Source organism: Schistocerca americana, chromosome 2 (genome assembly GCF_021461395.2).
Source record: "Schistocerca americana isolate TAMUIC-IGC-003095 chromosome 2, iqSchAmer2.1, whole genome shotgun sequence".
NCBI lineage: Eukaryota > Metazoa > Arthropoda > Insecta > Orthoptera > Acrididae > Schistocerca > Schistocerca americana.
In genome coordinates this window covers 715,096,017-715,114,858 of record NC_060120.1, presented here as the reverse complement: position 1 = coordinate 715,114,858, position 18,842 = coordinate 715,096,017, and the positions used below count along the sequence as shown (strand labels likewise).

General features: G+C 43.0%; 1 protein-coding gene across 1 annotated transcript in view; it reads right to left on the bottom strand.

Annotated features, from left to right (window-relative positions):
• Positions 1 to 18,842, bottom strand: part of LOC124594372 (espin) — a 493,386-nt gene that overhangs the window by 145,860 nt on the left and 328,684 nt on the right. The window lies entirely within an intron of this gene.

Sequence of the window (18,842 nt, the reverse complement as noted above, 5' to 3'; positions counted from 1 at the left end):
ATAATGCTTACGAAATGGGACTTGACAGATTGTGAATTTTCTTTGAACAGCTGCGGGCGTGTTATAAATTAAAATGTATTCAAAACAGAGACGTACAGGCGTCAAGCTGTCTTCGGCGCTCAACTTGTCAAACTCGTTTCCGTCGAGCTGAGAAGAGCAAACTGGTCCTCTCTTCAGACTTTCTTAGAAGAAGCAAGGGGACTCAGCCGAGGCAGAGGGTCGTTTTATTTTTATCGGTATCAGTTCTGAAGGATAGCTGTTGTGCTGAAACGTGTAGGTGCTAACTGAAGCAACTTTCACCACATTCCATGTCCCAGAGAGACTACAGCGGGTGAATACGTTTGGTTTTTGCTCACCACATCTAACCAGATTTTCTCACTTCAGGTTCGACATCCCGCACACGTCGGGTCTATTAACGTCGATTAAATTAGCTTACATTCAACTTAATAACAAGAAACGACGTATGCCGCTTTCCAGTAATACGTGTAGACCTTATCTAAAAGTAAATTACTTTAGATATTTAAAAAAGAAGCCGTAATTTACAGTCTTGGAGCTCGTAAAGTAAGAAAAAAACGGTTTCTACTGAGCCGAGCATCCCATACTCTAAGGCCACAGTAGACTACGTCACGTATGATTGTCCTTAGTTGTTTTGTATCATGATAACAATTTGAATATTAAACAGTAAGTTATAAATATGTTAATAAATTCTGGCGTTACCACTTAGGAAATTGCCTAGATCCTTCCAAGGTCAGTAGTTAGTTTCAAATACCAGATGTAAGTATTGAGGCTTTAAATATCTAATATCCTACGCGTCTTGATTTAAGCAGAAGGAGGAGAAGGCAAGCCGGTTGAGGCCGAGGTCATTTAGAGTCGCGTAACTTCACAGATTTAGCAGCTGTTAAACATTTGTAGACAGAGCTCAGGCATTATTTATTTAATTTAACTATGAGTTATCCTGCGCCACTCGAAAAATCAAATTCAGTCAAAAGATGTCAGAGCTCGGGCAATAAATTTTAATTTATGATAAACAATTACGTGTCTTTCAGTGTATTTCTGCAAAAATTATATCGAGTTACTGCCAGTGTTTATTGAATTATTCGTTTGTTACTTTTTTCTGCTACTTTTCGATTATTAAGTAATGCTAGCCTGGGTTGCTGAGTCTAGTAAATTTTTACAAAATAGCAGGAAATTTCGTTGAGCGATATGAATGTGGATATGGTAAGCTTCATTTTTAACGACTTCGTCCTAATTTTCAATATATGCAATGCTTCCCTGGTTTTTTTGGCAGCTATCTTAATTGATCAGTACCACATGTTTCCTAAAACTCATGAAGCATAAAGCAGTGATAAAATGTTTTTTTGTTCAAAAGATTGACTCGACATATGACCTACTTGAGAGATGCTGATGAGATGTTCCAACACTCCAGATCATTTTCTACTGGATAAATGAACAAACTTCACATGTAGTACGATCCAGATGATTAACTGAAGCCTCTTTTTGAGAAATTGCCAATGAAATTCACATTAGCCTATAGAAAACACTACATTAAAATTCATTGCACTGTCAAGATGCAATGCATCTACTCTGAATGAACACAAGACGTTCAATAAAATTCCGCGTACACGAAATGTGACTGCACGACGGGTGTAACATTTCTTGGCTACTGGCGGCAAATGTTATTGGAATCAAATGTTTGAAAGTTGCAACATAATGCGCTTAAGTTGCGAAATAAATTCGAATAGGAGGCCTGACCATTATGTAAACTCTGAGCACATCTTACCTCGCCGCTTTACTGGGTCGCTACCTAATAAAGCAGTGGCGTAAGACATGCTAATAGTTGAAACATAACCCTATGGACTTCGTTCATTATTATGCGAATAAAGACGAAACGAGATCTACCATTAAATCACTGATATAAAAATACAGCCAACCGATTCTAAAAGTACACCTATGGAAGCAAAAACATTTTTGGCCAGGGAAAAGTAATTAAGTGTAAATCTGTGATCGACTCTTGACAAGCAACGGTATTGGGCCGACCCATCGTGACTTGAAGCAGAAGTGACCACAACTAAAGCGAGAAAAAGGTCCCCTTACACAAGAACCCTGAACCTGCTGACATATCGAGTGTTTCGATATCAAAAGTGCATGAGGTAGGCTGTGAGGTAGTTACCCACCCTTCCTCTGCCCCAAAGTTGGCTCTGTGTGCGTAGCTTTTGTTTAGGAGTATAAACTCAAAAAATACCTCGGAGTGGAAAAATCGTTGTCGGATGAGGACTTCATCAGTACAGTAAACAACATCTATACATTGATGCAGATTCATTGCTTAAATAAAAATAAAGGAAATCTTGCTTGAAGAAATAGGTAGAATATGGTGAAATTTTTAAAATTTTTGACTTTAATTTAATTTAATTTTATTTTGTCGAACAATATATTTTATCATACTCGTAGTGAAACCTCTTATCTTACTTCTAAAAGTATCATCTCACTGTAAAAAATTATATATCGTTTGAAATCAAGAACTAGCACCTCTCAAAGCATGCAATGAGTTGCGTGATTTACATTCGCAGCTCGACATCCACGCTATGTATCCAAATTGCCAGGAAGCTTCATGGCAACTTTTATTCCGATAGGAAGTGAAAATTTTTTATTTCTTAGTTAGCTTCAGCACGTCCAACATTTCGAGGCGTACATACTTAATGTCATCTCCACAGTAGAAGAAACAAGACTTCATAAACATAGTTAATTGCATTGTTGACCGTGATCTCACATCATCAATAAATTTGTCTGCAGCCTGAAAATGCAGGATACAACACATCTCAGAGAAAAACTACAAGGTTGTAAGGTTAGGGGATCTCTTAGATTGCGAAGTCGACACACGACTGCTGATTCAACGTCCCGGAAAAGCAGCGCTCAGAACACGTCTTCCTTCAAAGAAGCGTTGCGGTAGAACATCAGCCTACTGAAATAAACACTATTGGCCGATGGTCATCTAATTCAGATATCAGATACAGCTCGATCATGTTAATGTAATCTGCAGCATTAACTTCCTTCGGCAAAAAGGACGCAATGTTGCAATCAATCATAAGATAACGTATTATCTACGCTCTGTCACGCATCACTTCTCGTACGACGCTTGGCTGTGTGAAGCGAGATGCAGACGTCAGGATTTGCAAAATGTTTAATGCTCATGGAAAGATCACTAATCGAAAACGCCCCTCTCTTTTGGGAAATGTTCTGTTCCTCTACGTGTTGGAAGGATATCGTCAGCCATTTCTGTTTTGATCTATTCTCTGATATAATTCATTGTATTAATTATGGGGCGGTTGAAGATGTTCTCGAAGAGGAATTATACGAGGAATTCGCAGTCCCTATAAAATCCTTCGCTAAAACTTCAATGATGAAACCTGGAAAACAGATCGGGTACATTCAGTGGCTTCACTACTTACCGTAAATAATCTGCGGTTTATTAATTACCATCGCTGGCTACTGACACGATTTCCCGCTACCAACACACATTTTTCTGCAGAGAATGTCTGTAACCTTCCTCCATGAACCATGGACCTTGCCGTTGGTGGGGAGACCTCAACGATACGGATAGCCGTACCGTAGGTGCAACCACAACGTAGGGGTATCTGTTGAGAGGCCAGACAAACGTGTGGTTCCTGAAGAGGGGCAGCAGCCTTTTCAGTAGTTGCAGGGGAAACAGTCTGGATGATTGACTGATCTAGCCCTGTAACACTAACTAAAACGGCCATGCTGTTGTGGTACTGCGAACGGCTGAAAGTAAGGGGAAACTACAGCCGTAATTTTTCCCAACGGCATGCAGCTTTACTGTATGATTAAATGATGATGGCGTCCTCTTGGGTAAAATATTCCGGAGGTAAAATAGTCCCCCATTCGGATCTCCGGGCGGGGACAACTCAACAGGACGTCGTTATCAGGAGAAAGAAAACTGGCGTTCTAAGGATCGGAGCGTGGAATGCCAGATCCCTTAATCGGGCAGGTAGGTTAGAAAACTTAAAAAGGGAAATGGGTAGGTTAAAGTTAGATATAGTGAGAATTAGTGAAGTTCGGTGGCAGGAGGAACAAGACTTTTGGTCAGGTGAATACAGGGGATAAATAAAAAATCAAATAGGGGTAATGCAGGAGTAGCTTTAATAATGAATAAAAAAATAGGAGTGCGGGTAAGCTACTACAAACAGCATAGTGAACGCATTATTGTGGCCAAGATAGACACGAAGCCCACGCCTACTACAGTAGTACAAGTCTATATGCCAACTAGCTCTGCAGATGATGAAGAAATTGATGAAATGTATGATGAGATAAAAGAAATTATTCAGGTAGTGAAGGGAGACGAAAATTTAATGGTTCAAATGGTTCAAATGGCTCTGAGCACTATGGGACTTAACATCTATGGTCATCAGTCCCCTAGAACTTAGAACTACTTAAACCTAACTAACCTAAGGACAGCACACAACACCCAGCCATCACGAGGCAGAGAAAATCCCTAACCCCGCCGGGAATCGAACCCGGGAACCCGGGCGTGGGAAGCGAGAACGCTACCGCACGACCACGAGATGCGGGCAAAATTTAATAGTCGTGGGTGAATGGAATTCGACAGTAGGAAAAGGAAGAGAAGGAAACGTAGTAGGTGAATATGGACTGGGGCTAAGAAATGAAAGATGAAGCCGTCTGATAGAATTTTGCACAGAGCATAACTTAATCATAGCTAACACTGGTTGAAGAATCATGAAAGAAGGTTGTATACATGGAAGAACCCTGGAGATACTATAAGGTTTCAGATAGCTTATATAATGGTAAGACAGAGATTTAGGAACCAGATTTTAAACTGTAAGACATTTCCAGGGGCATATGTGGACTCTGACCACAATCTATTGGTTATTAACTGTAGACTAAAACTGAAGAAACTGCAAAAAGGTGGGAATTTGAGGAAATGGGACCTGGATAAACTGAAAGAACCAGAGGTTATACAGAGTTTCAGGGAGAGCATAAGGGAACAGTTGACAGGAATGGGGAAAGAAATACGGTAGAAGAAGAATGGGTAGCTTTGAGGGATGGAATAGTGATGGCAGCAGAGGGTCAAGTAGGTAAAAAGAAGGGGGCTGGTAGAAATCCTTGGGTAACAGAAGAGATACTGAATTTAATTGATGAAAGGAGAAAATACAAAAATGCAGTAAGGGAAGCAGGCAAAAACGAATACAAACTTCTAAAAAATGATATCGACAGGAAGTTCAAAATGGCTAAGCAGGGATGTCTAGACGACAAATGTAAGGATGTAGAGGCTTATCTCACGAGGCGTAAGATAGATACCGCCTACAGGAAAATTAAAGAGACCTTTGGAGAAAAGAGAACCACTTGCATGAACATCAAGAGCTCAGATGGAAACCCAGTTCTAAGCAAAGAAGGGAAAGCAGAAAGATGGAAGGTGTATATAGAGGGGCTATACAGGGGCGATGTTCTTGAGGACAATATTATGGAAATGGAAGAGGATGTAGATGAAGATGAAATGGGAGATATGATACTGCGTGAAAGAGCACTGAAAGACCTAAGTCGAAACAAGGCCCCGGGAGTAGACAACATTCCATTAGAACTACTGACAGCCTTGGTATTTCCAGTCCTGACAAAACTCTACCATCTGGTGAGCAAGATGTATGAGACAGGCGAAATTCCCTCAGACTTCAAGAAGAATATAATAATTCCAATCCCAAAGAAAGCAGGTGTTGACAGATGTGAACATTACTGAACTATCAGTAATACTACAAAATACTGCAAAATACTAACGCGAATTCTTTACAGACGAATGGAAAAACTGGTAGAAGCCGACCTCGGGGAAGATTAGTTTGGATTCCGTAGAAATGTTGGAACACGTGAGGCAATAATGACCCTACGACTTATCTTAGAAGAAAGATTAAGGAAAGGCAAACCTACGTTTCTAGCATTTGTAGACTTAGAGAAAGCTTTTGACAATGTTGACTGGAATACTCTCTTTCAAATTCTGAAGGTGGCAGGGGTAAAATACAGGGAGCGAAAGGCTATTTACAATTTGTACAGAAAGCAGATGGCAGTTATAAGAGTCGGGGGACATGAAAGGGAAGCTGGGGTTGGGAATGGAGTGAGACAGGGTTGTAGCATCTCCTCCATGCTATTCAGTCTGTATATTGAGCAAGCAGTAAAGGAAACAAAAGTAAAGTTCAGAGTAGGTATTAAAATCCATGGAGTAGAAATAAAAACTTTGAGGTTTGCCGATAACATTGTAATTCTGTCAGAGACAGCAAAGAACTTGGAAGAGCAGTTGAACAGAATGGACAGTGTCTTGAAAGGAGGGTATAAGATGAACATCAACAAAAGCAAAACGAGGATAATGGACTGTAGTCGAATTAAGTCGGGTGATGCTGAGGGAATTAGTTTAGGAAATGAGACACTTAAAGTAGTAAAGGAGTTTTGTTATTTGGGGAGCAAAATAACTGATGATGGTCGAAGTAGAGAGGATATAAAATATAGAATGGCAATGGCAAGGAAAGCGTTTCTGAAGAAGAGAAATTTGTTAACATCGAGTCTAGATTTAAGTGTCAGGAAGTCATTTCTGAAAGTATTTGTATGGAGTGTAGCCATGTATGGAAGTGAAACATGGACGATAAATAGTTTGGACAAGAAGAGAATAGAAGCTTTCAAAATGTGTTGCTACAGAAGAATGCTGAAGATTAGATGGGTAGATCACGCAACTAATGAGGAGGTATTGAATAGAATTGGGGAGAAGAGGAGTTTGTGGCACAACTTGACTAGAAGAAGGGATCGGTTGGTAGGACATGTTATGAGGCATCAAGGGATCACCAATTTAGTACTGGAGGGCAGCGTGGAGGGTAAAAATCGTAGAGGGAGAGCAAGAGATGAATACACTAAGCAGATTCAGAAGGATGTAGGTTGCAGTAGGTACTGGGAGATGAATAAGCTTGCACAGGATAGAGTAGCATGGAGAACTGCATCAAACCAGTCTGAGGACTGAAAACCACAACAACACATGTCTGTAACGGGGTACATGTAGCCTCAAGATGCTGTGTGAGAAGCTGCCTATATAACTAAGTAGAGGAACTATGTCGCTAGCGTACGGAGTAGCGTCAAATCTAAAGTATTGCATCAGGATGGGAGGAACAAGACAGTAATTATTTACAATTTTCTGGGCGGCCAGTAGGATAAGGGAATGAAGGTTTCCGCGGCGTTTCAAAGCAATAAAAGCTTCTCTGGTTTCTTGGGCAGTATGGTGTTTGACTTCCACTCTACCTGTCTCCGTGAAGTGGTTGCGGAACTCTTTTACTGGCGGTCGCTAGGGCGGATCCTTAACTGTATTGAGTTCTGAAGTTTCAGTGATCTGGCAACCATAAGCCATTCCACATATTGCGCTTGAATTCAAGCTGATGCCATTATATTCAACATCAGTTACCTTATTAATTCATAATCCGCGTCCAAACTTCGAAAAAGTCTCAACGCGAGGGATCCGAACTACCATGGGAAAATTTTAAGGGCTATTCTGTCTTGAAAAATATCAATCCTAAAGCACTGAAGGAAGAGGGGGGGGGGGGATGTTTTATTGCTACTTACCCATCGTAAATTTTACTTCTCCAAATTTTAACCAGAGGAAGCATTATTTACTAGTTCTGTACTAGTTAAATAAAATTATTAGTTTTCCAGTGGTATGTTACATACAGAAAGTCCCACTTTAAACCCATAGCAACGGTTTTAGTGCTCAAAATGTTATCGGAAGAGACGTCGTAATGTGTGTTCCGCACTAGTTATCCATTATTATAATTATTACAGCTCCAAACTATTTTACACGAAAAATGAGTAGAGATCATTTCAGCTTTAAAGACTATCGTTACAACTTAAGCAAGATCTAGCTCAGTGTTCTGCACAAATTGCTCTTGATCAGAGACTATAAAACGTCGTGGTCAGTCTTCGCCTGCTCGAAGGACAAACTGAGAATACTTTTCCCCCTTGGGGTTGTTGTAGGTTCTGCCACTGCTGCTCAGGTTAAGTTCTTCAAGCAGATCACGAAAGTATGTTAATGTCAAAATCAAATTCAGCATCATCCACAGTATGTAATTTCAGTTGCACAAGATGAGATTAGAATTGAAAAGGGACAATGTAATATAAGCTAACCCTCTCCTAACTATGACTGCTTGACGTTTCACTTAAGATGCAACAATAACATAAATTCTAAGAGATAGAACGAATATGCCGACTATTAGAAAACATGCACAACGTTTCTCAATGTTCGTAGTTTTTACGACAAGAGCACCAGTAACAGCAAACCACTAGAGTCAGACAACAAATAATTCGTCTGTTGTTAACACCAATGTTTGACATGAGGGTACTCAAGAGCACGCGTCGTTCGTGTGTCCAGATTGGCGGGAAGTACGAAGAGATAGCAAGTGAAATCGTAAATTTTACAAGGGTGTAGTAATCTAGGGCTATTGGTAATTTCCACAAGAGAAGAGAAACCATTCATGTCACTATTTCTCTATTCGGCTGAAAATGGTGCATTGAAGCACCGAAACTGGTAGCCATAATACAAATGACACCACAAGGACATCCGTAGGTGTTTCATTTTCTTACACAAGTGAACGGCCGAAGTCCCCCAGACCTACAGTCAGAAGTGTGAACATACAAGAGCCAAGATAAATAGTGTCTCCCGCCAAGCATGATGGACTGATGACAGATTTCGCCTACTGTTATGCAGCCAATGTAACATAACTCTCTTGCGTTTCCTTCTTCATGACAGTTCTCGGCCGCGCTCTGCAGGGACAATGAAGATGCTCCTACAGCGTTTTCGATTAGAAGTAATGGATCATCCATAATGTAATTAGCTCCCCGTGAGTTGCATCTCTGCTCACATGAACCGCTGGCTATGAAGATAACATGTTAGCGCAGACAGCGAGCTGTAGATCACAGTAGAAAATTGGCGGAAATCACAGGCAGCTCCCTTCTCTGACGGGGGTATTGAAAAGCTGGTACAATGCTACGACAAAGATCTAAGTCGTAGTGGCGGGTATATAGAGAAGTAGCTGGAAAGTGCAGCTAACTGTCGCAAAAAAAAAAAAAAAAAAAAAAAAAAAAAAAAAGACTTGCACAGTGGTTTTATTTCGAGACCAATCAGACTTCTTTCCGAATAGCCCTCGTATAATCATTAACATTTAACAGATAACAATAAGTATATAATACTTATCGACCCCTGTCAAGAAAATGTACCAAGCATATAAAACTTGCCAACCTGTTTCAGAAAAAAATAGCATGCTGATTACATTTGTCAATCCGTGTCAGGAAAAGATAGCCCGCATATTATACTTGGCTTGTCACTCGAGATTAAACAGTTAGAAAAGACAGAATACACTGAAAAGCCAAAGAAACTGGTATAGGCTTGCGTGTTCAAATACAGAAATATGTAAACAGGCAGAATAAGGAGCTGCGGTCGGCAATGCCTATATAAGACAACAAGTGTATGGCGCAGTTGTTAGATCGGTTACTGCTGCTACAATGGCAGGTGTCAAGATTTAAGTGAGTCTGAACGTTGTCTTATAGTCAGCGCCCCAGCGATGGGAGACAGCATCTCCGAGGTAGCCATAGCCATGAATTGGGGATTTTCCCGTATGACCTTTTCACGAGTGTGCCGTGAGTATTAGGATTCCGATGAAGCACCAAATCTCCGATATCGCTGGGGCCGGAAAAATATCCTGCAAGAACGGGACCAACGACGACTGAAGAGAATCGTTCAACATAACAGAAATGCAACCTCTCCACAAATTGCTGCCGATTTCAGTGCTGGGCCTTCAACAAGTGTCAGCTTGCGAACCATTCAACGGAACATCATCGATATGGGCTTTCGGAGCCGGAGGCCCGCTCGTGTACCCTTGATAACTGCAAGACACAAAGCTTAATGCCCGCGTGTGCCCGTCAACACCGACTTTGGACTGTTGTTGACTGGAAACATGTTGCCTGTAATGGTGTAGGACATGTGCAGTCCGAGTGATACGGGATCCCTGATACGTCTAGATACAAATCTGATAGATGACACGTACGTAAGCATCCTATCTGATCACCTGCATCCATTAATGTCCACTGTGCATTTCGACAAGCCTGGAAAATTACAGCAGGACAATGCGACACCCCACACCACCATTATTGCTACAGCGTGGCTCCATGAACACTCTTCTGACTTTTAACACTTCCCCTGTCCACCAAACTCCACAGACATAAACATTATTAAGCATCCAGAACGAGATTTACACTCTGCAGCGGAGTGTGCGCTGATATGAAACTTCCTGGCAGATTAAAACTGTGTGCTGGACCGAGACTAGAACTCGGGACCTTTGCCTTTCGCGGGCAAGTGCTCTACCAAATGCAAAGGTCCTGAGTTCGAGTCTCGGTCCGGCACACAGTTTTAATCTGCCAGGAAGTTTCATATCAGCACACACTCCGCTGTAGAATGAAAATCTCATTCTGGAAACATCCCCCAGGCTGTGGCTAAGCCATGTCTCCGCAATATCCTTTCTTCCAGGAATACTAGTTCTGCAAGGTTTGCAGGAGAGCTTCTGTTAAGTTTGGAAGGTAGGAGACGAGGTACTGGCAGAAGTAAAGCTGTGACGACGGGGCGTGAGTCGAGCTTGGGTAGCTCAGTTGGTAGAGCACTTGCCCGCGAAAGGCAAAGGTCCCGAGTTCGAGTCTCCGTCCGGCACACAGTTTTAATCTGCCAGGAAGTTTCATTATTAAGCATATCTTGGATGCGTTGCAGCGTGTTGTTCAGAAGAGATCTCCACCCCTTCGTACTCTTACGGATTTATGGACAGCCCGGCAGTTTCCTCCAGCACTACTTCAGACATTAGCTTAGTCCATGCCACGTCGTGTGCGGTACTTTTGTGTGCTCGCGGGGTCCTACACGATATTAGGTAGCTGTACCAGTTTCTTTGTCTCTTCAGCGTACTATGTCTTGTTAATCTGCAGTCGCCTGGCGATGTTCTTATAGCACGAAACTGGCTGTGCCTTAATTAATGCAACTGAAATAACAGCTGTGGTAGTTTTCTTAAGATTCAAAACTCGAAAAATTGGAAGTGGAAATCCCATGATTGGTTCGGATGGGACGAGGGGCAGGGGATGGGAAGGGCGGAGGAATTTGGAGAGCCCTAAACTCCTTTGGTCTAGGACGCCGCCGTCTGTATTCCGGTCAGAAATCGATGCTAACAGAGACCGAGAGAGCGTCCACACGAACATCTGTGCCGAAGCCACGTGCAGAACGTTTCCGCTTCCGCGAGGCCGACGCCCACCGTGCCACCAGAGAGCATATTTGCGAGCCTCGAGTATGGCCGCAAATGTCGCCCACCGTTAGTGTCCGGGAAGTTAAAGAGTCGCCCTCGCCAGATAGCGGTGGGCGGCGGCCGCGCAGTAAACAGCCCCAGCCCGCTCTGGACAGGGGTCAGGTCAACCAGGCACGAAACCTGCCGAGTCCGGTTTGCAAGGGGTGTCCTTACATTAACTGGGGCGGAAGAAGCCTCAATACGCGACCAGACGGGTTAGTTCGGCGTACAAGTTCTACTGGCGTGGCATTAGTCGCGTGCTATGATAATATGCAAAGAGCTTGACAGGTTAATGAGGTCGGCGGCCGCCATTCAGGAGTATTTCCGTTCGACCGCCATCTGTTCTGTACGATGCTTCAAGAACGGCATTTGACGTTACCATACGGAGCATGCACTTTAAATTGCAAAAATACTTTTTTGCTTCACAATTCTCTTGATCGCTTTGGTGTCTTCGTGACAATTGACCTATTTCAAGTGTATAATGATCCAGTATCTTGATTCGGATGTAACGCACTAAGTCGTCATATAGAGCTCATCCTAGTGTCGATTTTAAGTCACCACCAAAGACGCTGCATGATGACTTGATGTGTTACTTTCGTAACAAGATACCAGTTCTGATGATGAATCACTAGACTCGAAACTGATTTACTGTCTTAAATCTACAAAATATAGGGATGTTATAATTGAAGTGCAGCTACGGAGGTCCAGTGTGGGCGGTAACTATCGTATGGCAGCGCAAGTTGGTAGATATGCTACTGCGTTAATGCGATACCGTTTTTGCTGAAAAAAAAGTTCCAATTTTGGCTACCAGGAGCAGATTTGACGCTGTACAGCATCTCGTCGACATTTCCAGTGCTTATATTGAACAAACTGTAGCGGGTAATAATAAAATCAATTATGTCTCTCTCACTTGTTTGATATTTTCTGCCTACGTCCCGACCCCTTCCTTGCATTCACAGCGCCAGGTGATGGCCAAAATTGGAACAGTTTAATTTTTGTTTTTCCTGCGTCAATTGGTACCGCATTAACGCATTAGAATACATACCAGGGATCGCTGCTGTATAATAATTCCAACCCACACTGGGTCTCTGTGAGTAGCTGCGCTTTAATTTCAACCATCCGGTACTATCAAGACAGACTTGCTCCTGCAGCAGAATGAATAGCGTTGCTACATTCCGTGTGATAGGACAATTCCCGGGATCTCTTCGGATTTTTTTTAGGAATAGAGGTCTGAAGTGCAAAATCTTTAGAAAAATGGGGTTAAGCTATAGGGACAAAATAATCCATGACGCACGGTGAAGGAGTACATAAAAAGCAGACTAGCAATGGCAAAATGGGAACTCTTGGCCAAGAGACGTCTACTAGTACCAAACATAGGCCTTAATATGAGGAAGAAATTTCTGAGAATGTAAGTTTGGAACACAGGATTGTATGGTACTGAGACATGGACTGTGGGAAAATCGTAACAGAAAAGAATCGAAAGTATATGAGATGTAGTGCTGCAGAAGTATGTTGATAATTAGGTGGACTGATAAGATAAGGAATGAGGGGCTTCTCCGAAGAATCGACGAGGAAACGAACACATGGAAAATACCGACGACAAGGAGCGACAGGATGATTAACTTCCATAGTATTAGAGGGAGCTGCAGAGGGTAAAAACTGTAGAGGAAGAGAGAGATTGGGATACATCCAGCAGATAACTGAGAACGTAGGTTGCAAGAGCTACTCTGAGAAAGGAATTTGTGACGGGCTTCATCACAGTATTCAGAAGGCTAATGACTCAAAAAAAATTGCCATTGTTTGTCAGTGGATAAACCTTAGACATTAGTCATTAAGGTATATCTGCTGGCAGTAAGGGCTGCAGGGGTCCGACGATCATAGTAAGCAGTGGTTAGCTAGTCAGAACAGGCGAAAGGCCAATCTGTGAGTGGTGTTTGCGTTCACTCTCAATATATTTCTGATTAAAAAAGATACATGAAATTGGTGGCGCTGCCTTCATTCATTTACCTTGACATCTACATACGTACTCCGCAAGCCATCACACTGTGCATGGCGGAGGGTATCTTCTACCATTACCAGTCACTGCGTTTACTGTTCCACTCGCAAATGGAGAGAAGGAGAAGCGACTTTCTATATATTTGCATACAAGCAGCGATTCCCCTTACCTTGTGTACGCGTTCCTTATGCCAGAGTTATGTGGGTGGCAGAAGAATAGTTGTGCAGCCTGTCGCAAATGCCGGTTCTCAGAACTTTCTCAACAGTGTTCGCGAAAAGGACGTCTTCTTCCCTCCAGGGATTCACATCTGATTTCTCTAAGCATTTCTACAGTACTCATGTGTTGATTGAATCTATCGGTAACAACCATAGCAACACGCTTCTGAATTGCTTCATTGCCTTCCTTCCATCCGACCTCGTGGGGATCCCAAACACTCGGGCAATACTCAAGTTTGGGTCGTATATTCTAACGTGGTCTGCCTTATAGATGACCTATATTTCCCTAGAAATCTCACAATAAAGTCAAGGCAACCATTCGACTTCCTTACAACCGATCTTACGTGCTCGTTCCATTTCAAATCACTTGCAACGTTATGCATTAATCCATGTGATTTTGTCAAACAACGAATCACTAATATTGCATTCGAACGATACAGGATTGTTTTTACTACTCAGTTGCATTAACTTACATGTTTCCACATTCAGAGCAAGCTTCCAAACATCGCATCGAGCAGAAATTTTGTTCAATTCATTCTGTATCTTCCTAGTCACTCAACGATAACACTTTCCTATACACTATGATGCCGTCGTAATCACAGATTGAAACTCTATTTGTCAGATCGTTTATGTATCCTATATAGAGAACAAGACATTCACTTCGGTAGTCCTAACGATACCCTTGTCTGTGATGAACACTCGCCGTCCGAGACAACGTAATGGGTTCAGTTACTTAAATATTTCTTAAGCCACTCACATGTCTAAGAACCTATTCCGATACACTCCGTCAAACGCTTTCCGAAAATCTAGGAATATGGAATATTCCAATCGCTTTCCATCCATGGTTCGCAGGATATCGTACGAGAAAAATGTAAGCCGATTTTCGCAAGAGCGATGCGTTACGTACTTCACTGGTTCAACTAACTAATAAGAAAGGTTTATACACATCACAAAAAGATGAGTTTCTAGTTCACTCTGGTAGAACACGTTTTGTGCTCTACGTAAATCTGAACGGAACATACGAAGTGACATGTTGTCGGTTGCATTCATTATGAAAGAGCACGCGCGCTTGCGAAATCCGCAGGTGGCACATTCGCGCTGTGGCTGGAATTTCTTCATCAGAGTCCTTTATAGAATCACGGTAGAATTGTGAATATGGCAGGCATAGAAAAAATTCCGTATAAGCGAACTGCCCGCAGGGCGCAGGGATTAGTGTCGCTACATCAGAGAAAAGTCGTTGGTTGAAACTTCCTGGCAGATTGAAACAGTGTGCCGGACCGAGACTCGAACTCGGGACCTTTGCCTTTCGCGGGCAAGTGCTCTACCACCTGAGCTACCCAAGCACGACTCACGACCCGTCCTCACAGCCTTAATTCTGCCAGTACCTCGTCTCCTACCTTCCAAACTTCACAGAAGCTCTTCTGCATACCTCCTTTCTTCCAGGAGTGCCAGTTCTGCAAGGTATGCGGAAGAGCTTCTGTGAAGTTTGGAAGGTAGGAGACGAGGTACTGGCAAAATTAAGGCTGTGTGGACGGGTCGTGAGTCGTGCTTGGGTAGCTCAGTTGGTAGAGCACTTGCCCGCGAAATCCAAAGGTCCCAAGCTCGAGTCTCGGTCCGGCACACAGTTTTAATCTGTCAGTAAGTTTCATAGCAGCGCACACTTCGCTGCAGAGTGAAAATCTCATTCAAGGTCGTTGGTTGTCTACGAACAAAGTGTATGCTGAAGGCGACTTTTACTGATTGGTGATGACAGTTCTGCAACGATTGAGAGTGAACAGCGGATTAGTTGTGACGCGGTGACCCAGTAAAGAGCGGATCAGGACAGACACCTCCACGAGGAGAGTGAACGCAAGATGTACACGAATTGTCGAGGAGGCACCCGTGACTCGCCACTTTTAAGACGACGATTCTGTTCGTACTATAGTTTACGTCTTAGTCAAAGTCGCCATAGAGGACCAACAACACTAACGATAGGGTAAATAGGCGGACCCAACGTTTAGCAGAGGTTCATGAATTTCTGAATCGTATATTCGTACTTTACTGACAGCGACCATAGTAGAAAGTAGATACAATAAAATACAATGCTCCTCTTAGAAAGTACTGGATTTGAAGGGTATTTCTAGATACAGCCAAACCTAACGTGGCTTAAAGTAGTCACAACTTCGTGACACATTTCTCACACTAATATGAGCCCTCTACTGCTTTAAAACTGTCGTGAGGGGTGATAAACTATCTTAACGCGCCTTAAAAGTGACACAGCACCATCCACTATGCTTCAGGTCCGAGGAGATCGTCCTTAACGGCATTCCATGCCGTAACTGTGCCATGTCGTCAGCAGACTGAACTGTACGCTTAACTGCATTACGCTAAAGAAGGAATTGAACAAGATAGCAGAAAATTTGAGAGAATAGCGTCTATAGCGAGTGATATGGCGCACTGTTTAAGGCATTAGACACGCATTCGTGAAAAATGTGAGTCTAATCCTCCAGATGTGAAGTCTTTTTGTGTTTCCCTAAACAAACTGAGGCGAATACTGTAGTGGCTGCTATGAGAAAGGCACGCCCGATTACCTTTCCCATTCTTGGAAAATCGGAACTTGAGCTCCCTTTCAACAACTTCGAAGGCGACGTGGCGTTAATCTTCCTTCCATAAAGCACACACTATGCTTACGATGCTTACGATCTGTTAAAGGAAATTACGGAGTTTCGCCACTTTTTCACCTTGCCACTATAATTTGCGAACACAACCTGAAATGTACTTCACATTTCGGAAACTGCAGTGGGTGATCAGAACACTCCATAAGTGCGCTGCATTTACGAGGGGCGTTCAATAAGTAATGGAACACTTTTTTTTCTCGGCCAGTTTCAATTGAAAATATGTGGAATTTGTTGTGGGACGCCGGCCGCTGTGGCTGAGCGGTTCTAGGCGTTTCAGTACGGAACCGCGCTGCTGCTACGGTCGCAAGTTCGAATCCTGCCTCGGGCATGGATGTGTGTGATGTCTTTAGGTTAGTTAGGTTTTATTAGTTCTAAGTCTAGGAGACTGACGACCTCAGATGTTAAGTCCCATAATGCTTAGAGCCATTTGAACCATTTTTGTTGTGGGACATCGTGGAACATTTCCGCTTAATCCTCTATAGTTTTACGAAGTTCAGATATGTGGAAGCGCTATACATATCCTTCAAAGTGGTGCCCGTAACGGAGGTGCGCTCGAAGCAGAGAGCTGTCACTGTGCTTCTTTTGGCGGAAAATCGGAGCATCGTAGATGTTCACAGAAGCCTGCAGAATGTCTACGGAGCAGTGAACAAAAGCACGGCGAGTCGTTGGGCGACGCGTCTGTCATCATCGCAACAAGATCGTCCAAAGCTATCCGATCTCCCTCGTTCCGGCCGGCCGCACACAGCTGTAGCTCCTGTAATGTAGGAACGTGCGGATCACAATCACAAACCTCGCTGCACAACGGAACATCTCTGTTAGCACTGCCGAAACACTCGTCCACCAGTTGTGGTACTCAAAGGTCTGTGCCCCCTGCGCTCCTCGCCGCCTAACAGAACACCATAAAGAGCAACGAGGGCCACCTGTGCGTAGCTGCTTGCACATTACGAAGCTGATTATGACAATTTTTTCTCGAACATCGTCACAGGCGATGAAACATGGGTTCATCACTTCGAAACAGAAATAGAACGATAGTCCATGGAGTGGTGTCACACCACTTCTCCTCCGAAGAAAAAGTTCAGAGCCGCACCCTCAGCTGGTAAAGTCTTCTGGGACTCTGAACGCGCTATTCTGTTTGATGGCGTTCCTCATAGTGCAACGATCAACGCTGAAGTGTATTGTCCTACTCTGAGGAAACTGAAGAAATTACTTCAGTGTGTTCGTCGCCACATAAATGCAAATGAACTTCTCCTTCTGCATGACAACGCAAGGCCTCACACAAGCCTGTGCATTCGAGAGGAGCTCACAAAACTTCATTGGATTGTTCTTCTTCGTCCACCATACAGCCCATATCTCGCACATTCCGATTTACATCGTTTGGCCCAATGAAGGACGCACTCCGCGGTAAGCAAGTATGTGTGTGATGGGGACGTTATTGATGCAACAAGACGTTGGCTCCGACGTCGAGCAGTAAGAGTCTTACCATGTGTGCGTACAGGCTCTACGCGTAAGGTGGCGTAAGGTCGTCACATTGAACGGAGATTATGCTGAAAGTTAGGGTCTTGTAGCCAAAAGAGTGGAAAATAATACGACTTACAGGAATCCAAAATAAAACCAAGTTACTTTCAAAAGAAATGTGTTGCATTACTTATTGAACGCCCCTAATACCATGAGCTGTTTCGTACCACAGTGGTGTGCAAGGAAGAAGGCAGGTACGTGATGCGTTATGCGAAGATACAGAGAATGTGGCGTCGGCGGTGTGCTCTCATGACACATGCTCCAGCCATTGCCTACCTGGGTAACTGGCAGCGCTAGGATAAAGACCACTATGGACCAACGTTTTTGCTTGTGCCTGTCCCTAGATAAAATTATGTGCTCGGAAAACTCTCGCTGTCGTTTCTTAACGTAATACTGAAAGGTCCCCTTACAAAAATTATGAATGACTGTGATAGTAAACTTCGTTATTTGATACAAAGACAGCTGAGTAAAACTGAACGTAGTCAGACAGTCCTCTCTTTACTTATTCTGATCATCACTTAACTGACACACAATATTTTTAGCGCAACGCAGTTTGACTTTCAATAATCCCTACAAAAGAATGGTCCTGACTAACAATAACCTATACCTTTCATGAATCACTCACCTCACAAAAATCTTCGTTACTCGAAATACTACAATACAGCGATCGCCAATACTGCCAGATAAATAAAAGATTCTAACTACTGATGGCACTAACTACTGATAGGCATAGTTAGCAAATGAAAGATTTTGGTAGAGAACAAACAATGTATTGACCTTAATAGCGTTCAAAATCCAATTAAACAAATTTCCTTTTTCTGACGAACGCACGTCCATATCGTCCGCACAAAACTCTGGTATCTGTCTCCCCACATCCACCACTGCTCGTGGCTCACCTCCAACTGCACAACGCTACTCGCTGTTCACATCCAGCTGCCCAACACTACACTAGCGAATATTCCAACAATGCCAACCAGCCACAGAGTGCACACACCACGGTCAGTGATTTTCATACAGAGCGCTACGTGGCGTTACCAACATAAAAACCTAAACAGCCTACTTACAATACTTGCTCTCCTTTTTTCATAATGAACAC